Source organism: Lissotriton helveticus, chromosome 4_1, assembly GCF_964261635.1.
Source record: "Lissotriton helveticus chromosome 4_1, aLisHel1.1, whole genome shotgun sequence".
Taxonomy (NCBI): domain Eukaryota; kingdom Metazoa; phylum Chordata; class Amphibia; order Caudata; family Salamandridae; genus Lissotriton; species Lissotriton helveticus.
Genome location: NC_136063.1, coordinates 224138649 through 224163418, shown reverse-complemented (window position 1 = coordinate 224163418; position 24770 = coordinate 224138649).

The window sequence follows — 24770 nt, the reverse complement described above, 5'->3', positions numbered from 1 at the left end:
TTGTTCTCGATGTGACAGTGGCGACGACACTGCGTTGTTCTGTCCAGCCGTGGTCCCATGATGAGTTGATTCTTGGAGCAGGGCCTGCGTTGGAATCGGTGCAGTGATTTTGGACTTCGGTGTATGGGATTCGGTGTGTGGCGATTTCTCAAGCCATGGCAGGCATTGCAATGATTTCTTTAGTGATGCGTCGGAAAGAGGTGCGGATGCATTGCGCTTCTCGAAGTTGCGTTACTTTTCCAGCTCCCAAAGGCAAACAACCTCCAGAGGTCCGAAACAGCAAAAGGCACCTCTTAGCAGGTTGGAACTCCCAGCAAGGAAGTTCAGAGGAGCTGGTGGTGAAGTCTTTGCATTCCTGAGACTTCAGAACAGGTGGCCAGCTCTATTTCAAGCCCTTGGAGACCTTCCTCAAGCAGGGGACACAGCACACAGCAACCTCCTTCTCCTTTCCTTGTAAAAACAGCCACTGCAGACCAACTCCAGACAGCACACAGCAAAGGGGCATTCGTCCTCCTCAGTTTCTCCAGCGCTTCTCCTTGGCAAAGGCTCCTCTTGATTCCGAGAAGTGATCTTTGAAGACTTTTCCATCCCTGAGATTACCAACAGGAGGTAAGCTCTACTTCAAGCCCTTGGAGAAAACTATAACAGCAGGATGATAAAAGCACAGTCCAGTCCTTTCCCTGCCGAAGACAGAAGCAACTACTGCAGACCAACCCCCACAGCACACAGCACAGGTGCAATGCTCCTCCTCCAGCTTTCCTGGGTCTTCTTCCCGGCAGGTTCTTTAATTCAGCAGTAATCTAAGGTTCAGAGATCTGGGCCCCACGTTTTATATCACAAATGGCTTTATTCTCTGGTGGTAGCGAAGCTCTTTGCCTGGCCAAAACTAGTTTGGTCCTTTTGGTGCAGTTGCCCGACAGGACGTTGAGACACCATTGTCCAAGGCAGACCAAGTCCATTCAGGTGTGAGAGAAACCTCCTCCCCCTATTCTGAATGCAACCCAGGTCTATTCAGCATATCCCTGACTCATCCAGGAAAGGCAGGACACATTGAGAGAATGCAAATCCCCGGCCCCTGTCATTCAAAAGCCAGAGAGTCAATCCACAACCCAACAGAGGCACACAGGATGGCTAAGCAAGAAAATACCCACTTTCTAAAAGTGTTTTTTCAAACACACAATGTAAAAATCATCTTTACTAAAAAATGCATTTTTATATTCTGATTTCAGGCATACTAAACTCCAACTTTCAATCTTGTCTCAATGGGAAGTTATATTGATAAGATGTCGGGGCACATGCAAGGTAGGTAGGCTTTTGCGATTCCTTAGTTGCGATTATTAATTTTAAGGAATCGCAATTATGGAATCGCAAAAGTCTATGCATGTAGGAATCGCAAATAAAATAGTGATTCCTAAACATTCCTTAATTGCGACTCGCAAATTGCGAATCAGAATTAAGCAATGGCTTCCCATTCATTCCTATGGGCCTACAGGCCCACAAGAACGAATGGGAAGTGCATGCGCAATTTGTCAGTACCCAATAGGTACTCGCAAATTGTGCATGCAATTTCAAGGATGCAAGGGTACCAAAAGGACACCCTGTTGCACCTCTGAAATATGCATGTGTGCAGATGTTGCGCACACACATGCCCCACGGGAATCATAAAACCAACAAAAACAGGTAAAAAAAATGGACAAAAAGCTAAAAGTCCGGGGATAAACCTGCTGGACATGCCAATTCTGACAACTTCCTATTTGCTGCATTTTAGTACTTGATGTTATGATATATGTCGTTTTATGCCTTACAATGACAGGATAACGAGTATTTACTTCAGAGTGTACTTTATATACGCAGTGATGGTGTTATTTTCATGACATGTGCAATCTTTGAGTATATTCCTGTTAGACCTGGCATCCTTGGCGTCGTTCCCCCTGACTTTTTGTCTCTAACACCTGTGTTTTTGATGCTATGCTAGATTTTGTTTTTGCTGGTTTAGATGCTTTGGGCACTTTGCCACTGCTGATCAGTGTCACAGAGCAAGTGCTCCCTGTGTAAATTGTGAATATGATTAGTTTTCCCTGATTGGCATATCTGAGTTACTAGTAAGTCCCTAGTAGAGTGCACTTAGTGTGCCAGGGCTGGTAAATCAAATGCTGGTAGTGGGCATGCAGCACTCATTGTGCCACCCACCTGAGTAGCTCTAAAGAGAGGTCTCAGGCCTGCCACCACAGTGCTTGCGCCCATTTTGTTAACTGCCATGTCGCCCTGGCAAGTGCACCTACTTGCCAGGCCATACCCTTCCCTTTCTGTGCACATAGGACACCCCTATAGCAGGCGCAAGGTACCCCCCTGGGCAGGGTTCAGTGCATGTGAAAGGTTGGACATGTACTGACGTCTGTAACATGTCCTGATAGTTAAATACTGCCAATTTAGTTTTTCACTATTGAAACGTCATCTTGCCCATAGGACAGAATGGGGAATGCTGTGTAACATTTTACCTACATATTTTCCCCATAGGAATAAGATGGAGAATGGAGTCTGGTATCCCTAAACTCAGAATTTAATAACACATCTTTTAGTAAGGATGGTTTTTTAATTCTGTGTTTGAAAATAGCACTTTTAGTAAGTGGTTATTTTCTTGTTCAACCTTTCTGAGCGCCTCTGCCTGGTTGTGGATTGACTGTCTGGCTGTGGAGTGACAGGGGATGGGGTGGCTCCAGGAGTCTGGGAAAGTCATCCCTGGCTGAATAGGTCAATCTGCATTTGGAGTGGTGGGGAGAGTAGTACCTGTTTCTGACTAGGGCTGTGCATGCCTTCCACAAAAGGCTGGTTCCACCTCCTGCGGTGCGTCTGAAGCCCCTGGCCCACATTCACAAGGAAGAAGTTGTGCACAGGCAGAGTACACCCAAAACTGGTTTGGACTGGGTCCAGGACCCCTTACACATAGAGAACAAAGACTTTTGGGGTATAAATGTGAGAGCTGAAACCCCTGTAAATTAGATCATCCGGGAAGTAAGAAGAACCTCTGCCAAGGTGAAGGGCACGAGAAACTGAGAATAAGGACTACCCTTGCTGGGTGTTCTGGGGCTGACTTGCAGTTGCTATTCTGCCAAGAGAAGGAGAAGGAATTTTGCTGTGTTCTCTGTTCTCTTTTGAAAAGGAAATCTCCAAGGGCCTGAGGAGAGCTGGTCTTCTGTTGTGGGAACTCAGACATATCAAAGTTCCCAAAGATTGTCTCTGCAATGCTGTATGCATATGTCTGTATACAGCTGGATGCCTCCTGTGAAACCTGAAGTGATAATTGGATGCGGTGCTTATTCCCAACCCCAACGTTGTGTGCGTGTGTCTGCACTCAGCACTGCTGGGACCGTGCCTTCGTGAAGCTGGCAGCGTGATCACTGAAGTACTACGTGTGTGTGTGTCACTGCCACTGGCCCGAGTCAACCCAGATCGCTATCAAAAGGAAGGGAGTAGCAGCGCTGTGTGCATGTGACAGTGCGCCATTCTGCCTGCATTGAGCACCTCGCAAAGCTTGCTGTGTCTAATTGAAAAGTGCGTGCCCAAGTTTGCTGACGCCAAAGGGAAAGCCGCGCTGGGACCCATGCCGCTGCGAGGCGTTGCCTAGCAGCCAGTACGCTCTTGCCCTGTTCCCTTCCGGCCAGCGGAGCCCCTAAGCAGGACGTCGTCAGGGAGGAAGCAAAAAAGCCCCCCCCCCAAGTAACATTCAGAGTGAAGTCTGAACTTCTGCGAGGTGCGCTGACTGGGGCGGGTTGTGGGTGTGCGGGGGGGCTGTTTCCGCTAGCGGAGCTCCTCAACTAGTGGCGTCAATGACCCGAGGGGATCAGTGGCACTGGGGGCCCTGCCTCCCTCATTGTTTCTTGACGAGCAAGCGTCTGGGGGCATATTTCCCTAGCAGCATATTTTCCTAGTGGCTGCCCCCAGTTGTTGGTAAAGCGGATTCTTGAGCAGGAGGGGTACTGCACCTGGGTGCCGGGTGACGTGGGCTAATAACATTACGCTTACTAAAGAAAGGAAAATACAGTCCTTGCAAGAGCCTGGTTTTTAGACTGTTTTTGATCATGTCATTGGCCTAAAGGAATACTGCAACTACAAGGTTGTTTTTAATAACACTTGTGGAATACACATTCTGCAAGTTGTTTTTAATAAGAACATACATCATTCTGTATGTTGGATTTTTTTCGTTTTGGTCTTGTGAAAGTCAGATAAAAGAAATGTATTTTTGTAAACCTGTGTGGTGTCCATTTGTGGTGTTATCACTGTGTTTCTGTGAGTGTTGGTACAAATACTTGACACATTGCCTTGAAGATAAGACTGTCTGCTTGTGCCAAGCTACCAAGGGTGTGAGCAGGGGTTATCTAGGGTGTGTTACCCACTTACCCTGACTAGAAGCAAGGGTCCCTATTTGGTCAAATGTACCTACCTCTGCCAATTAGAGACCCCCATTTCTAACAATACATTATTGCACTACCCATGCTGCTATGACCATTGCCTAGCGGCAATGTGATTTATGATCATTGTGAGGTTATGACAATCACCTTGTTGATTTATGTGATTGCGGTCTAATGTGTTTTCTGTATAATACAAAGGATATTTTTATATAACCTTGTGTGGAATCTCTTTTGTGGTGTGCCTAGTGTGTCCCTTCTGTGTGTGTTTGTTGTACAAACACTTTACACATTGCATACAAACAATAAGAAACCCCGGCACGCTAACCAATGATAAATACAATTTTTTATGTATGAAATTCTTTAAAGCAAGAGAACATCATACTGTTGAGAGAAAACTTTGTCACAGGAATCATTTGAGAGAATAGATTTTATCCATTTATTGCAATAATTTGTTTGCTAATAAATAACAAAAGAGTGATTCTTGACTCAATAATACTACAACCAATATCTTATCATTCACAAAAGATGGATTCTGTGATGTGCTTGAAATCCCAGTTCTTTGTCATATGGAATGAAAACAGCCAACGCGCATTTCGTCACCACCGTGACTTCCTCAAGGCTTAAATTATGTTGACAACGAGCCCATCAAAAGAACTTTTTTCCCTGGCTCTAAAATCCCGAAGAACGGAAAAACCTTAGTCCTCACTCAAAGCTTTGTAGAGGCAGATTATAATAGCTGCTCTGGTCCCCTTCTCTCTTATTACGGCCTGGGCACCGAAGCTCGGTTTCACATATATTTCATGCACCGAAGAAATATAAAACACAGTCAATATTTGTCTCCTTGTCTGATGATTGAATCCAGTACGAATAAGAAATAGAATCCAAATAGTGATTTACTTCAAAGGATCTCTAGTAGAAGAAATCAGATAACACACAAGGAGTCCATGTTATGAATATTGTCCGACATTAAAAAGTCCAGTGTATTAGAATACCATAAATGAGATCATTTATTGAATGGAGTTTTTCGTCCTATTCAGTGGACACAAAAGCTGCACTGTTCAGAGTACTGTGATAAGACCCTGTATGTGTGTCCACGGCGGCTCCGGCAACCTGCACCCGTCTGATTTTGGCGAAATCCGACATAGTATTATTGAGTCAAGAATCACTCTTTTGTTATTTATTAGCAAATAATGGATAAAATCTATTCTCTCATTTGATTCCTGTGACAGAAAGTTTTCTCTCAACAGTATGATGTTCTCTTGCTTCAAAGAATTTTACACATAAAAAATTGTATTTATGATTGGTTAGAGTGCCGGGATTTCTAATTGTTTGTATGCTTTGACCAAGTCACTGTTGTGTCTTTTGTCTAATGATTCTCTGGGTAGTGGGTTATCTTACCCTGATTGGCACCTATTCGACTTTTGGTGTTTTTACATACACCTATGTGACATATTATCTAAAAATACCAGTGTCTGACAACCTTTTTTTGAAGTGCGACAGTTCAACCACCACTACCTTGTGTGGCTCTCCCACTTTACACATTGCCTCTGGGATAAGCCTGTCTGCTCTGCCAAGCTACCAAGGGGTGAGCAGGGGTTATCGATCTTCCTAGAGATCTGGAAACACGCCGAGATCAATGCCCCACTCAAAAAACCTAAGGCAGACCCAAGAGACCTCAAGAACTTCCGGCTCATCTCTCTGCTCCCTTTCCCGGCCGAGGTCATCAATAAAACCATCAACAAACAACTAACCCGATACCTCGAAGAAAACAGAATCCTGGACCCTTCCCAGTCAGGGTTCCGCAGCAACCACAGCACCGAGACTGCCCTCATCGGCGCCACCGATGACATCAGGACCCTGCTGGACAACGGCGAGATCGCAGCACTCATCCTCCTAGACCTCTCTGCCGCCTTCGCACACTATGCACACGCCTCCACGCCGCAGGGATCCGAGACAAGGCTCTGGATTGGACCACCTCCTTCCTCTCTGGCAGAACCCAGAGCGTCTGCCTCCCCCCATTCCATTCCAAAGCCTCCGAGATCATCTGCGGCGTACCCCAGGGATCCTCCCTCAGCCCAACGCTGTTCAACATTTACATGGCCCAGCTCGCACACGTAGCTCGACAGCACAACCTCATAATCTCCTATGCCGATGGCACTCAGCTGATCCTTTCCCTCACTAAGGACCCCCTCACCTCCAAATCCAACCTCCATGAAGGAATGAAGGCCGTCCCCGACTAGATGAAGATCAGCCGTCTGAAGCTGAACTCGGACAAGACAGGGGTCCTCATCCTCGGCTCCAACCCTTCAGCCTGGGATAACTCCTGGTGGCTGACGGCACTGGGGGCAGCCCCGACACCCACTGACTACGCATGCAACCTGGGAATCATCCTCGACTCAACGCTCTCAATGACCAAGCAAGTCAACGCTGTGTCCTCTTCCTGCTTCAACATCCTCTGCATGCTCCGCAAGATCTACAGATGGATCCTGGCAGATACAAGAAAGACAGTCACCCAGGCCCTCGTCAGCAGCAGACTCGACTACAGAAATGCCCTCTACGTGGGACCCCCGACCAAGCTCATCAAGCGACTACAACACATCCAAAATGCCTCGGCGCGACTGATCCTCGATGTACCACGCCACAGCCACATCACCCCCCACCTGAGAAACCTGCACTGGCTCCCCGTCAACAAGAGGATATCCTTCTAGCTCCTTACCCATGCACCCAAGGCACTCCACTAGACCGGCCCAGCCTACCTCAACAGACGGCTCTCCTTCTACATCCCCAACCGCCAGCTATGTCCTGCTGACCTCTCACTCGCCACCGTCCCGCGCATCCGAAGAACAAACACCGGTGGGAGATCCTTCTCCCACCTCGCCGCCAAGACCTGGAACACCCTTCCACTGAGCCTACGACAGACCCAAGACCTGCTGACCTTCAGGAGGATGCTCAAGATCTGGCTGTTCGATCAGTAGCACCACCCCCAGCACCTTGAGACCCTCGCGGGTATCTAGTGCGCTTTACAAATGATTGATTGATTGATTGATCTTTTGTGTGTAACTCCCTTACCCTGACTACGGTGGTGGGTTCTGCCCGGCATAGGTGCATGCCCTAGCCAACCAGAAACCCTATTTCTAAGACCAGACAAGGACTCTGGTTCTTGCATGAGTAGGGGTCCATCCCCCTCAACCAGTAACCCAATTTCTTACAGTGTTGAGCCTCTTGGATTGTCTTGTATTATTCACTTATGCATCATGATCTGCTACATTAATAGAATGTGGGATTATAATATTAACCTGATGCATAGTTACTGCTTCAACATTTTCTCCACCCAATCATGTGGCATGTGATTTAGATTGCAGATGAGATGAAATATTCTATACTGTTTCTAAAGTATGGGATGAAGACAAATATCTATTGTGATTTTGAGTTGGTTATTAATCAGCATGACCATATCCAGTTTGAACTCTTTCATAGATTCTCCATGAACTGAATGAGCAGGGCTAGAGCAACAGGTGGGTCACGATTCCTCAGAACAGGGCCCTTTTTCTTTCTTTTAGCATATGGCATCAATTCAATTGGGGTGAGGGGTTAGGGGGAGTCGGGTGATAAAAATACCTGGAGTATCATCACAATGCTCACATGTTTCAGAGCCAAAGAACTAGTTCATCACAATGAGGTTGGGCAGCTTAAAGATGGTAATGCTAGGGCCAAAGAGTAAGCAGTAAGGGAAAGCAGACATTCTGCTAACTGGATTTCTTCATCAATAACCCCTTCAACCCAGTCAAAAAAAGCCTCTAAGGTCGCATTGCCTGATGTAACATCTATAGAGTTAGATTTGGTAGACCCTAATTTCCAGTTCCCTATCGTGGCTTTTCACAACACAGTGCAAGGAAACACAAACATAACATTAATAGTCATATCACAATCGAGGGGAGTCAGTCAATCCTTGTGACAAACTGTAGAAAAGACAGTACCTTACCAGGACAGGCAAGTTGTGACTTTTACTTTAACAAGGCAAGGCCCGGCCCGGGCTCCTATGGGTGATGACAGGCCTGCTCTTGGCCAGTCTACACCAGGCTCATCCCGAGCTGTGGGCTGAGGGCCAACTGGTGTGATGATGGTGAACCCCACCTCTTAGAGTACAAGGGGGATTGTGAACCTTTGAATCCTCCCCAGAAATGACTGGGATGGACTGAGTGCAGGCTCGGATTAGCACAGCAGGCAATTGGACATGGGCCGATGGGAAAGTTGGTGGGCCATTTTTTGGGAGGACTAAGCTGTCGAATCAGCCAAGATCATCCCTTTCTCCAGTGCAAGTGCACAACATTAAAGGCTGTTACACAGCCTTTGCATACGTATACTGAGACTGCACTACCTCAGGCCGGCTAACTGTCAGAGGCAGCATGACAATGGGCTGCTCCTTATGTCACAGCATGAGGTGTCCTTGCCCACTGGCTCTCTCCAGTTGAGACAGAGGCCTCAAGGAGGTGCTGATGGGAAGCCATTAACACTTGCTTCACTGTGGACTGGGGTAGGGCAGGGGCAGGGTTAGGGTGGGGTGGTGGGGGTCTGGTTAGGGTCTGTGAGGGAGCAACCTCAGGATATTTTTGTCCCTCTCGCCTCATGGAAGGAGGTGGGGGGCATAAATTAGTCTCTGTTGTTCTCCTCCTTTTCCTGCCAGAGGCCGAGTTCACACTATATAAAAATCTCCCAAAAATTAACAACTCTGAATGTGGAACACTTTTTGGGAGATTACCCGAGCCTAATTGTGATCCCAATCCGACACTGGCTGAGTTCCACTGCTTTATGTCCCTGACGGGTGCAATGATGGTGAGTCCCACCTCTTGGTGCACAGCGGGATTGTGGGCTTCAGAATCCTGCCCATAAATGCCAGAAAAGCCTCGCAATCCATGCTGAGGGCTGAGTGTCACAGCTTTATGCATCCGACTGATGTACTGGTGGTGAGTCCTACCTCTTGGTGCACAGCGGGATTGTGAGCCTTCGAGTTCTGACTAGAAATGCCTCGCATCTGGTTCTCTCGTTTAGCACTCTGATACCCTTGGGCTACATTTGAGCTACATAAAGAAACAGGGATCAGTTTCTTTAAATAGTCATATAATTGCTCTATGAATCTCTCACTCTTTCTGTCTTGCAATTTCTCCTGGCCTCTTATTCGCTCTCTCTTTCTCAGTTCCTATCTCTGTCTATAACACTTAGGGCCTCATTACCATGGCGGTGGAACCGTCACCATCAGGCCGTCAGTGGCAGTCCGACCGCCATCGAACCCTTCTTGACCGCCCTCCGCATTATGATGGTAGGCAGATTGAGGGTGGGTAGACAGAATGACAGCCACGCATCCGACAGGCTCAAGGAGCCTGTCTGGGCATCAGAGTAACTGCAATCTCTACAACAGTGGATGATCAGGCAAAGCCATAGGGATTACTATGTTCCTTTCCACCTGCAGTTTCATGGCGGTTAACCTGCCTTGAAAAGGCAGGCAGAAAGTGATTTGGGGTCCCAAAGCAGACCCCCCTTGTCCCCTGGTTCTCCGATAAGGGCCCTGGGAGGGCACCCATGGTGCCCCCCTACATATCGCTGCACCCTGAGGCAGGCATCGCATGGTGCCTGCAACATGGTGCAGGGAAATGCCAGATGTGTTTTTTTGTATTGCATCATGTGCTGCAGCTCTCAGCACACGGTGCAATACACAAGATACACAATGCGACCGCGGCGAAAGCTGTTGCATCGCAATGCGGCCAGTGGGACCGGCAACTAATAGTCAAGCAGTCCTGCTTCCGCCACGGTGCCGGTCAGACATAAATCCGACTGGCATTATAATGGGGTCCTTAGTCTCTTTATGTGACTCTTACACTGTGCCCGATTCAGAAAGAGCATCTGCAGTGATGGCAGAGGCTCCACAGTTGTGGTAGAGTCTCCATACTCATGGCGGAATCTCCATGGTGAGAATACTCATTGAGGACATTCTATCACGAGTGCGGAGACTCTGTCACGACTGCGGACTCTCTTTGTGAATTGGATCTCTAATTTTCATATTCAGCCTCTCTCCAGCAGCATCTCCTGCTCTGACTTTGACTCTCTCTTTCTCTCTAACTTTGTCTAGTCTTGTCAGAATCTCTCTCTCATCCTAATATGTTTGCCTCTTTCTTTCTTTATGTATTGTAACTTGTCCGTCTCTCTCAATCCCCTCCCACTCTTTCATTTGCAGTTTGTCTACTGCTTCTTCATTTAATTTCTCACTGTCTGCACCTCAGTCTTAATAGCTCTTTAAAACTCTTCTCTTTCAAAGAGAAAACTCTTCTCTTTCACAAATAAATCTTTGACTCTGACTGTTTTCAAGTTTCTCACTGGAGAACTACTTCAACCTTCCACTTCAGCTGTGGAATGTGTACTTTTGTAACTAACCCTAATCTATCCAAATTTCGTTTGGATGGTGTAATTTTAGTGTATTTATACTCTGTAAATATTGAACGTTAATGTCTGACCCTATTTACTTCACTCTATTGTAAAGTGCCCGAACACCTTTGGGTAAGGTACGCCCCATATGAAAACAAACAAACAAATAAATAAATGAATATCTCTTACTGTTCCTCTTGATCTCACACTGTTTCTTCTTCTCTCTCCCTCTCAGTCCCTCGCTGTGTCTCTAGATCATTCTGACTGCATTAGATTCTCCCAATCTAATTCTCTACTGCTAATTCTCTCGCTCTCCTTGTCTATCTATCTCCCCATCTATGTCCGTCTCCTGTCTCTCAGTCGTCCTCTCTAGCAGTCTCTGCCTTGCTCCCTATTTCTCTCTCTCATTCTCCACTTCTGCAGCTTCCAAAGCAGCTGTTCTTGGGGGAGGAGGAAGATATCTGTCTCGGAGACGTTTTAAGGCCTGAGCATAGTGGGCAAATTCCCGGGGCCCCCATCTTTCAAAAGGATTTCTGGGAAAGTGAACTTTCACTTTACTTGGTCTCTGTGTTCTGTTTCTCTACCTAAACCTTTCGTCTACCTCTCTAGCCGGCGTCTGTGGTCCAGACATTATTCAACTGTTTTTGTGTGGCCCTCTTAAGATTTGACATATAATTTAGTATTATTTAGCATCATGTAGGCTTAAAGGAAAAGGAAAATACAATTCTAAATTGTTCCATTTAGGGCGGCCCAATATATGTCTTTGCTAGGGCCCTCAAAATCTTTCTGGAAAGTCCTGCGTGGCTCAGACAAATCAAGCCTGGGGAAAACAAAGACAAAACAAAAATAGCGCTTCACTGGAAAACTCTGTAAAAGGGGCTCTAATGTGTTTGGGTGTGAATAAAATCAATCTGGCTAGTTTGCTACCACTCTGTCTTACTTTATTTAGTTATTTTTCATATTTTTAACGTTTTATTCCCAATGCTGCACTTAAAATGTCAGAAAAATAAGACATTTCCAGCAAAGGTATCTTTCTTTTTTGGATCCATTTCACAGGGGAGCAAATAAAAGAAAGGAGAGGAAAGTGAGTGAGAACCCGTTTTGAAGTCACAGTTTTCAATAAGAGAAGAACTGCTCGACAGAAAGAGGGGGTAGAAGGAAAGAGTGGGGGGGGCAGCTGAAGCGGCAGAGCAGAAGTGGACACTGACTTTTTTCTTCTCTGGGCAAGAAGAAAAAGACAGAGTCCTGTTACTTCTCTGACGCCCCGCCTACTCTACTGATCCCGCCCACTTCGACCACTGCTCTTTAGCGATCGGGGTGAACAGGGTGACTGAATCCTTGCTCACTTGCATGCGAGTACAGCTGGTACCCCCAGAAGGCCACAAAACGTCCTGCTATTGGGATTACCCTTGACCTTGGGGATCTCTGGACAAGGCTCTCTGTATATTCATCAAAAGTCAACCGTAAACATCACAATGAAGCTAATTTTGTGCCTGATAGGATACATGCCAGTTTCATTTAACTGTAAAACATTTAATGATCACTCAATTATTAGGATGTCCTGATTAATTACTCCTCAGGCTATTAACTCGGCCATTTTACATTTTAATTGCGGAAGGAACCCAGAATAGTAAATAGTGATTCTGTCCTGTCATAAATCACCCCAGACATATCACGGTCTGCGTACCTGGGATATCAATATGAACACGGACACAGGCATTGGACAAGGAACAGAACATAAAGGAGACAAAAACAACCAAAAACAAGGAAAATAGAGCACTTGGAGAGAGTGGAACTGGAGCATTATATTATTGGCAAACACCTTGTTTACTAGATATGGGCACAGCACATATGATATACACTAAAAAATAAATATAAGTGCACGATGAGGGCATGTTACCTGACGCAGCATGGACACACTGCCTTTACATGTCCACGCCTATAGCAATGTAGTTCCTTTAAGCTGAGCTCATAAAGGAAATGTTGATGACATGCATTAGAGCGAAGCCTGGTATGCCGAGCTGGAAAATGAAATGTACACAGTATGGTCTCTGCACAGAGTCTGCTTCGGTATTAACCGAATGCAAATCTGCAAAGACACAAGCAGAGCGACAATACGCTTCCATGGTTACAGCATGAACCAGAACACACACGGAAAGATATTAAGTGATTAAATCTCACCTTCTCTCAGTTAATGTTTACTTTGTACTTTAAAGAACATTGCTGTTATTTGGCAAAAACTTTTGTGCGCCTTTGTTGCAGACAAAAATGGGTTATTCGTTCTCGCTTTTGTAAAGGAGTGGTAATACTTCAGCACCAACTAGGACACTAGTTAACACATGGGTAATTTTGCTACTGCACAAAATCTCTAATTTAGCAACATGTACGAAGGGACCCCCTCAAAAGAGCTAATTATGGCCAAGGAACAGAGGGGAGCAAAAAACACTATAATGTAAGGACGTTCCTACAGTGGCCTTATAATTCAGTTGTGCAAATACATCTATGAATATCCCAAACAGGTGACAAAAAACAAGTTATATATTGAATTTATTCAAAACATGTAAAATTTTATTTTTTTCTCTTTTTTTCAGTTCATATAAATACTGTTATCAATCAGAAATCACAAAAAGAATATCTCAATTTATATCAAAAAATCAAGAGGAATACAATTAGGTCATAAATATCTACAGCAAAAGTAATATATAAAAATTATTACCCCTTGGTAACAACCATATCTATTAACATACTCACGTGCTAACAATCATACCACACTCAGACCTCATACTAAGATGGAGAAAGGAACTGAATTAATGATTAGCAGGATAACAATGCTAAAGAGTGGGCCACAAGATGTAGTTTTTGGCCCTCGCAGCAGGTCTACGCGCGTTTCAGCAGCTTTAGGCCACCTTCATCAGGACCTTTTTCATCGTAATTGTGCAGATACCAGGGGATCTGAAAAATATATATACAAGGAGTAACCATTTTGTCACCACCATAAAAATTCAAGACAAATTCATTCACTGTATTGCAAAACAACAGGAGCTCATCAACATGACCACAACGAGGAGAAGGCATGAATGCATCAAGTTAGCTGAACCCTAAAAGAAGTATATCCGTGCCGTTGATTTACACAATATCCTGATCTCAATAGTAATTACATGAATAAGCGTTTTGGCAACAGACATTGTTATGTTTAACAAAAGGATAGGGGGGGGAGAAAGTATTCCTAATTAACAAACGATATGTAGAGTCTAAGACTCAAGAAATTCCTAGTACGGCCTCAAGAAGTTACATTAAATCGACCATGGGACAAATAGACTCATGGTAACTACATGAGCGAGTTAGTTGTACTTATGAGTTAAGTTGATCAAAGGACGCTTCTTAGACTCACATTCAAAAAGGCCAAGGAGCTTACCAATGGCACCAACAGCGGTAGAGTTGCAAAAAAACGTCTTCAGTAAATGTCAGGGGGCAGAACGTCCTATGTTTCCTTGAGGTAGCTATAAGGGAAAGATTTATCTTATTTTATCCAAAATAATCACTCAAGGTGAGACTAGTTAGAGATACTAGAGTAAAGTCTGTAACCAATGTGGATCTGCTGCTTCAAAAGAAATATACCTTTTAATGTTAGTAAACGTGCTGAAGTAGTTGTCAAGAACTCAATTTCGCAGAAGGTTCTTTGGTGCTTATAGTCAGGAAGAGGCTTAAGACATAGGCGGTCAGCGGGGAATCAGACTTAAATTATACCATAATCTATAATCATAAAGAGATAAGGAATCTAATTAGGTCAGCAAGCATACAACAATAATGTCAGAACTTGAAAGATAAGCAAGTACATCCCAATATGAGACGTGATCTTACTTCGATTTGCGAGAGATGTCCCGTGTATGAGTAAAGATTCTTCACAGTCAGCGACCCTGCAATGTGGAATTAAAACATATTATTCCAGGTGGAAAGCGCAGGGCGGGTCAAAACATGCAATTGACCAAAAAAAGGGCGTTTGTAGCTGTCTCCCCATTTTACAAGGTGAACGGTGCCATAGATGGCTGGTATAGATATATTACGGTTTTGTTAAGGTATTCTGAACCAGGGAGTCCAGAGACCTACACACTGCTTTAAGCATACGGTAACTTTGGCAAGCTATCTCAAAAACGGCGGGGGTATCGATAGATTTTAAAGAAAAAGGTCTTATCCAATTACCTAAAGGCATTCTAGCATCAGACGGCCAAAGGCATTTGCGCAGCTGTTAGGCGACCCTGTCTATGACGATAACTAAAGTACGAATTCTGCATCAATTACTACAAAGGCCCTCGCTACCCTAGCAGTGGGGGCTCGCTTACCTTGTCAAACCCGCAGTTGCGACGTGTACCCGCACCGTTCGTAATTTCTTCCGACAGGCGTTTTGGACATGAAATCTCCCTGGCTTTTAAATGGGTTATACGGAGCCAATTGTAACGTGAGAGGTCGCTTTCCTGTTCACGTGATGCCGGCGCCTCTAATAATGGGCATAGACAAGGGACTGTGTGGCAAACTACTCGGTCGCTGTCCGTCGACGTAATACAAATGCCTCTAGTAATGGACATAGGCATAGGACTATGTGGCGGACTGCGTCGACCTCGAGGGACATATTAAAAATAAACGAGGTCACAGTTAACGAGTGTCAGGATACTTGTATCCTAGAAGGGATGTGTCAATAAAGCAAAGAATTGTTTCTTAATTTGGGGGCCTGCCAAAAATCATTACACAAAAAAACAAATATATAAAAAGTAAGGCAATTAATACTGAAACCAAATTTATATAAAAAAAGGAACTACAATTGCCTGAAATGAATGGAAAGTACAACCGAATATCTCTAAGGGTGCTAAAAGGTGGAATGACAGTGTTAGAAGAAAGCAACCCTGAGATAAAGTCAGAGTCTAAAAACCATCCCATAAATAGTACGAGTGTGTCACAAGTGAAAAATGGAATTATTCACTTGGTCACATACCAGGATAGTTCTTCATTCAGTCCACGTTTCACACTGTCCAAGAGATAGATCCAGAAAGTTTCGCGTTTTTTGCACGTGATTTCATTAGCTTGGCCCAGTTTGGGTGTCACTTTTTCTAAAATGCACCATTTAATCTCATTTTCTTTATGAGATTTCTCCAGACAGTGTTGGACTAAGGGGGCTGATAGCTTCTTCGTCCTGATGGCAGACTTGTGTTCGCTGAAACGGAAGCGGGACTCGCGACCCGTCTCACCCACATAAGCCAAACCACAGCCACAGTAAATAATGTACACGATATTGCTGCTGCGACAGTTAATCAAAAATCGCAGTTTGATAGGCTTTTCATTGTATGTTATCGTGTCAGATACAATGGCTGAGTCACAGGCGTGGCAGGAACCACACCTGTGGTTGCCCACAACCATAGGTAAACCTGTGATAGAAAGCTGGTTATAAGATTGAGAATTTCTGGCAAGGGGTCTCGAATGAACTAGCATGTCCCGTAAATTTCTGTTCCTCCTATATGCGAGCATGGGGAGAGAGAGTGTAGGGACGCTCTCATCGGTATTCAAAATCCTCCAATTTTTATTGATGATATTACGGATCTTAAAGTTCAGAGATGAGTGATCAATCACACATGTAATCCGATCTTGTTTGACCCGTGTGTTGCCCAGAAGGAGTGCCGACCTGTCATAGTATTTGGCTCTTTTGTAAGCATGTTGCACAAGGCGATGCGGATAGCCCCTCTTAAGCAGTCTTTCCTTAAGTGCATCTCCATGTAGGTGAAAAGAAGCAATATCTGTACAATTTCGGCAAATTTGTAAGAATTCACCGAAGGGCACAGAGTCCTTTTGACAGTTCGGGTGATAGCTGTTGTACTCTAAAATGGTATTTTTTGCCGTACTTTTCCTATATAGGCTAACTGTCAGGTATCCATTGGTTCCTTCAATGCTGATGTCTAGAAAATCTACTTTACAGGTGCTGGAGTTCATGGTGAACCTAAGATTGGTGTCACTCGCATTAAGCCAAAGGAAGAAAGTTTGTAAAAGTTCGTCCGGTCCACTCCAAATGAAAAAAGTGTCATCAATAAAACGCTTCCAAACAAAAATATTCTCAAAAAATGGGGCCAGTTCGTTATAAACATTCTTGAGTTCCCATTCTCCCATGAATGTATTAGCCACACTCGGGGCACAAGAGGCCCCTATTGATGTGCCCTTGATTTGTTTGAAGACCCTGCGTTGTATTCAAAAAAGTTGTTCATCAACACAATCTCCAGACATTGGAGAATGAAAGCATCAGGGCGGTCAGATGGATATCTCCTCAAGAGATCGGATACCGCCTGCAACGCCCGACACTGAGGAATGTTGGTGTACAATGCCTCAATGTCGAGCGTCACCAGGATGTCCGCCTCTGGGTTGAAAGGGAGGCCCTCTATTTTGTTGATGATATCCCCAGTGTCACGGATATATGAGGTGTATTTCTGAGTTAAGGGACACAGAAATCTGTCCACATATTTCGACAGCGGTTCTGTGCTAGAACCAATAGTCGAAATAATGGGACGCATGGGAGGGTTAGTTTCCGATTTATGCGTCTTAGGGAGACCATACAGCACAGAGGTGGTGGGAACTGCTTTGTTAAGGAAGTCATATTCATCCTCACAAATAAAACCATCTGTGAATGCCATCTGGGTCATTTCCTGAATTTGTTTATTGAGTCTTTCTACTTCCTTACGTTGTGCTGGTCTATAATGTTCAGTCACAGCCAACATTTCTAACATTTTATCGTCATAACTCACTTTATCGAACACAGCAATTCCCCCACCTTTGTCACAAGGCTTAATGACAATTGATGGATTAGTTTTTAATTCATTCAAGGAAGTGGTTTCCAAAGTGGAAAGATTGGATGTTGGTTTGTAAGGATTTTTTATAACTCGTACAATGTCTTGGAGAATGTTCTTTTCAAAGATACGGACTTCAGTACCCACCATATCTAGTGTTGGTGTGAAGGTCGATGGTGGTTTGCATCCTGACATTTTATTGTCATCCTCAATCGGGGGACGGTCAATGAAGAATTTATTAAGTCTGACTTTACGAAAGAAAGCAAAGAGATCCTGATGTAGTTTGAATTTATTAAGATGGATGCTAGGGACAAAAGATAGACCCCTACTCAATACTTTTACATCTTCAGGCTTGAGAGTCATAGTAGACAGATTGTAAATAGGTAAATCATGGGTCAGTCCAGAATTGGACTCCTCTGGACCTCCTACCACCAATACTGCTGATTGCGAGTTCGCACATATTGCTGTGGAGGTTGAGGGTTCATTTGGGCATGCGTTGCTTGGTCTTGCCAGCGGACATTCCTCCCTCTGAATTGGCCCCGGGGTAAAAAACCCCTCCCATGAAATGGGCGTTGATTAGGTCTGCCCCTAAACGGACCAGGGTTTGGATGGCCATAATTAGTGTCCTGATAGTTATCTCCTTCGGAGCCAGAAGACCCTGAGTCTGAGAAGTTGGTATATCTCCTTCCTGAGTGCCCATTATAGTTAGTGTTATGGTTACTTTGTGGTACCTCCTGATAGTAACTAGGGGTTAGGTAGGGATAAACTTTCTCTTTAGTGAACCACCTAACGTCCTTTTTTAACTTATCCATCTTTTTGTTGGTGAGATAGGTCTCAAAGTCTTTCATCTCCATTTTGATTTTCTCCAGACAATTCTTACCTTCTTCTGCCGCTGTTGATGCATTGAGTTTTTCCTCAAGGTCATTGATCTCCTGTAAGAGAGTGGATGCTACATCTTTAGCTGTTTCAATTATCAACATCATCCAGTCCCTGGAGCAGCGGTTAGAAATTAATGACCACCGCTCCAGGAACTTTTTGATGTCGACAAACAGTGCAGGAGCATTCCGAACTATCAAGCCTGAGGGAATGACACCCGCTTTGAGGTACTCAAACATGTAGAATGCATGAGATTCTATACGTTTTAATCTCTTACGCATGTTAAGGAGATTCTGCCACTCACTATTGCCTAGTTGATGGGAGGGGACCGGGCCGCTATCTCCTGCCAATTTCCCAATCAGTGTGTTAAAATCAGCGTCAGTAAACCCAAAAGTCTGAAGACTGTCCATATTGGGCTGTGGGTTGCCTTACCCTACTCAAAGGGATAGTACAGTTGTAGCCAAGAGCAGGTTAGTACACAGTTTGCAGAGATCTAAAGGGAGATTATCAGCACTTAATTGACTGTCCTACAATGTAGTCACGTGAGAGCAACCTGGAGCATGCAACAAAATGAAACAATACGTCAAGGACAAAAAATGAAAAAAACAATTAAAGGAAAAAAATCCCACGGTTAAAGAACCACGAATGTTAGCAACATGTACAAAGGGACCCCCTCAAAAGAGCTAATTATGGCCAAGGAACAGACAGGAGCAAAAAAAACTATAATGTAAGGACGTTCCTACAGTGGCCTTATAATTCAGTTGTGAAAATACATCTATGAATATCCCAAACAGGTGACAAAAAACAAGTTATATATTGAATTTATTCAAAACATGTAAAATTTTATTTTTTTCTCTTTTTTTCAGTTCATATAAATACTGTTATCAATCAGAAATCACAAAAAGAATATCTCAATTTATATCAAAAAATCAAGAGGAATACAATTAGGTCATAAATATCTACAGCAAAAGTAATATATAAAAATTATTACCCCTTGGTAACAACCATATCTATCAACATACTCACGTGCTAACAATCATACCACACTCAGACCTCATACTAAGATGGAGAAAGAAACTGAATTAATGATTAGCAGGATAACAATGCTAAAGAGTGGGCCACAAGATGTAGTTTTTGGCCCTCACAGCAGGTCTACGCGCGTTTCGGCAGCTTTAGGCCACCTTCATCAGGACCTTTTTCATCGTAATTGTGCAGATACCAGGGGATCTGAAAAATATATATACAAGGAGTAACCATTTTGTCACCACCATAAAAATTCAAGACAAATTCATTCACTGTATTGCAAAACAACAGGAGCTCATCAACATGACCACAACGAGTAGAAGGCATAAATGCATCAAGTTAGCTGAACCCTAAAAGAAGTATATCCGTGCCGTTGATTTACACAATATCCTGATCTCAATAGTAATTACATGAATAAGCGTTTTGGCAACAGACATTGTTATGTTTAACAAAAGGATAGGGGGGGGAGAAAGTATTCCTAATTAACAAACGATATGTAGAGTCTAAGACTCAAGAAATTCCTAGTACGGCCTCAAGAAGTTACATTAAATCGACCATGGGACAAATAGACTCATGGTAACTACATGAGCGAGTTAGTTGTACTTATGAGTTAAGTTGATCAAAGGACGCTTCTTAGACTCACATTCAAAAAGGCCAAGGAGCTTACCAATGGCACCAACAGCGGTAGAGTTGCAAAAAAACGTCTTCAGTAAATGTCAGGGGGCAGAACGTCCTATGTTTCCTTGAGGTAGCTATAAGGGAAAGATTTATCTTATTTTATCCAAAATAATCACTCAAGGTGAGACTAGTTAGAGATACTAGAGTAAAGTCTGTAACCAATGTGGATCTGCTGCTTCAAAAGAAATATACCTTTTAACGTTAGTAAACGTGCTGAAGTAGTTGTCAAGAACTCAATTTCGCAGATGGTTCTTTGGTGCTTATAGTCAGGAAGAGGCTTAAGACATAGGCGGTCAGCGGGGAATCAGACTTAAATTATACCATAATCTATAATCATAAAGAGATAAGGAATCTAATTAGGTCAGCAAGCATACAACAATAATGTCAGAACTTGAAAGATAAGCAAGTACATCCCAATATGAGACGTGATCTTACTTCGATTTGCGAGAGATGTCCCGTGTATGAGTAAAGATGCTTCACAGTCAGCGACCATGCAATGTGGAATTAAAACATATTATTCCAGGTGGAAAGCGCAGGGCGGGTCAAAACATGCAATTGACCAAAAAAAGGGCGTTTGTAGCTGTCCCCCCATTTTACAAGGTGAACGGTGCCAGAGATGGCTGGTATAGATATATTACGGTTTTGTTAAGGTATTCTGAACCAGGGAGTCCAGAGACCTACACACTGCTTTAAGCATACGGTAACTTTGGCAAGCTATCTCAAAAACGGCGGGGGTATCGATAGATTTTAACGAAAAAGGTCTTATCCAATTACCTAAAGGCGTTCTAGCATCAGACGGCCAAAGGCATTTGCGCAGCTGTTAGGCGACCCTGTCTATGACGATAACTAAAGTACGAATTCTGCATCAATTACTACAAAGGCCCTCGCTACCCTAGCAGTGGGGGCTCGCTTACCTTGTCAAACCCGCAGTTGCGACGTGTACCCGCACCGTTCGTAATTTCTTCCGACAGGCGTTTTGGACATGAACTCTCCCTGGCTTTTAAACGGGTCATATGGAGCCAATTGTAACGTGAGAGCTCGCTTTCCTGTTCACGTGATGCGGGCGCCTCTAATAATGGGCATAGACATGGGACTGTGTGGCAAACTACTCGGTCGCTGTCCGTCGACGTAATACAAATGCCTCTAGTAATGGACATAGGCATAGGACTATGTGGCGGACTGCGTCGACCTTGAGGGACATATTAAAAATAAACGAGGTCACAGTTAACGAGTGTCAGGATACTTGTATCCTAGAAGGGATGTGTCAATAAACCAAAGAATTGTTTCTTAATTTGGGGGCCTGCCAAAAATCATTACACAAAGAAAGAAATATATAAAAAGTAAGGCAATTAATACTGAAACCAAATTTATATAAAAAAAGGAACTACAATTGCCTGAAATGAATGGAAAGTACAACCGAATATCTCTAAGGGTGCTAAAAGGTGGAATGTCAGTGTTAGAAGAAAGCAACCCTGAGATAAAGTCAGAATCTAAAAACCATACCATAAATAGTACGAGTGTGTCACAAGTGAAAAATGGAATTATTCACTTGGTCACATACCAGGATAGTTCTTCATTCAGTCCACGTTTCACACTGTCCAAGAGATAGATCCAGAAAGTTTCGAGTTTTTTGCGCGTGATTTCATTAGCTTGGCCCAGTTTGGGTGTCACTTTTTCTGAAATGCACCATTCAATCTCATTTTCTTAATGAGATTTCTCCAGACAGTGTTGGACTAAGGGGGCTGATAGCTTCTTCGTCCTGATGGCAGACTTGTGTTCGCTGAAACGGACGCGGAACTCGCGACCCGTCTCACCCACATAAGCCAAACCACAGCCACAGTAAATAATGTACACGATATTGCTGCTGCGACAGTTAGTCAAAAATCGCAGTTTGATATGCTTTTCATTGTATGTTATCGTGTCAGATACAATGGCTGAGTCACAGGCGTGGCAGGACCACACCTGTGGTTGCCCACAACCATAGGTAAACCTGTGATAGAAAGCTGGTTATTAGATTGAGAATTTCTGGCAAGGGGTCTCGAATGAACTAGATTGTCCCGTAAATTTCTGTTCCTCCTATATGCGAGCATGGGGAGAGGGAGTGTAGGGACGCTCTCATCGGTATTCAAAATCCTCCAATTTTTATTGATGATATTACGGATCTTAAAGTTCAGAGTCGAGTGATCAATCACACATGTAATCCGATCTTGTTTGACCCGTGTGTTGCCCAGAAGGAGTGCCGACCTGTCATAGTATTTGGCTCTTTTGTAAGCATGTCGCACAAGGCGATGCGGATAGCCCCTCTTAAGCAGTCTTTCCTTAAGTGCATCTCCATGTAGGTGAAACGAAGCAATATCTGTACAATTTCGGCAAATTCGTAAGAATTCACCGAAGGGCACAGAGTCCTTTTGACAGTTCGGGTGATAGCTGTTGTACTCTAAAATGGTATTTTTTGCCGTACTTTTCCTATATAGGCTAACTGTCAGGTATCCATTGGTTCCTTCAATGCTGATGTCTCGAAAATCTACTTTACAGGTGCTGGAGTTCATGGTGAACCTAAGATTGGTGTCACTCGCATTAAGCCAAAGGAAGAAAGTTTGTAAAAGTTCGTCCGGTCCACTCCAAATGAAAAAAATGTCATCAATAATACGCTTCCAAACAAAAATATTCTCAAAAAATGGGGCCAGTTCGTTATAAACATTCTTGAGTTCCCATTCTCCCATGAATGTATTAGCCACACTCGGGGCACAAGAGGCCCCCATTGATGTGCCCTTGATTTGTTTGAAGACCCTGCCGTTGTATTCAAAAAAGTTGTTCATCAACACAATCTCCAGACATTGGAGAATGAAAGCATCAGGGCGGTCAGATGGATATCTCCTCAAGAGATCGGATACCGCCTGCAACGCCCGACACTGAGGAATGTTGGTGTACAATGCCTCAATGTCGAGCGTCACCAGGATGTCCGTCTCTGGGTTGAAAGGGTGGCCCTCTATTTTGTTGATGATATCCCCAGTGTCAAGGATATATGAGGTGTATTTCTGAGTTAAGGGACACAGAAATCTGTCCACATATTTCGACAGCGGTTCTGTGCTAGAACCAATAGTCGAAATAATGGGACGCATGGGAGGGTTAGTTTCCGATTTATGCGTCTTAGGGAGACCATACAGCACAGAGGTGGTGGGAACTGCTTTGTTAAGGAAGTCATATTCATCCTCACAAATAAAACCATCTGGGAATGCCATCTGGGTCATTTCCTGAATTTGTTTATTGAGTCTTTCCACTTCCTTACGTTGTGCTGGTCTATAATGTTCAGTCGCAGCCAACATTTCTAACATTTTATTGTCATAACTCACTTTATCGAACACAGCAATTCCCCCACCTTTGTCACAAGGCTTAATGACAATTGATGGATTCGTTTTTAATTCATTCAAGGAAGTGGTTTCCAAAGTGGAAAGATTGGATGTTGGTTTGTAAGGATTTTTTATAACTCGTGCAATGTCTTGGAGAACGTTCTTTTCAAAGATACGGACTTCAGTACCCACCATATCTAGTGTTGGTGTGAAGGTCGATGGTGGTTTGCATCCTGACATGTTATTGTCATCCTCAATCGGGGGACGGTCAATGAAGAATTTATTAAGTCTGACTTTACGAAAGAAAGCAAAGAGATCCTGATGTAGTTTGAATTTATTAAGATGGATGCTAGGGACAAAAGATAGACCCCTACTCAATACTTTTATATCTTCAGGCTTGAGAGTCATAGTAGACAGATTGTAAATAGGTAAATCATGGGTCAGTCCAGAATTGGACTCCTCTGGACCTCCTACCACCAATACTGCTGATTGCGAGTTTCTCACGTATTGCTGTGGAGGTTGAGGGTTCATTTGGGCATGCGTTGCTTGGTCTTGCCAGCGGACATTCCTCCCTCTGAATTGGCCCCGGGGCAAAAAAACCCTCCCATGAAATGGGCGTTGATTAGGTCTGCCCCAAACGGACCAGGGTTTGGATGGCCATAATTAGTGTCCTGATAGTTATCTCCTTCGGAGCCAGAAGACCCTGAGTCCGAGAAGTTGGTATATCTCCTTCCTGAGTGCCCATTATAGTTAGTGTTATGGTTACTTTGTGGTACCTCCTGATAGTAACTAGGGGTTAGGTAGGGATAAACTTTCTCTTTAGTGAACCACCTAACGTCCTTTTTTAACTTATCCATCTTTTTGTTGGTGAGATAGGTCTCAAAGTCTTTCATCTCCATTTTGATTTTCTCCAGACAATTCTTACCTTCTTCTACCGCTGTTGATGCATTGAGTTTTTCCTCAAGGTCATTGATCTCCTGTAAGAGAGTGGATGCTACATCTTTAGCTGTTTCATTTATCAACATCATCCAGTCCCTGGAGCAGCGGTTAGAAATTAATGACCACCGCTCCAGGAACTTTTTGATGTCGACAAAGAGTGCAGGAGCATTCCGAACTCTCAAGCCTGAGGGAATGACACCCACTTTGAGGTACTCAAACATGTAGAATGCATGAGATTCTATACGTTTTAATCTCTT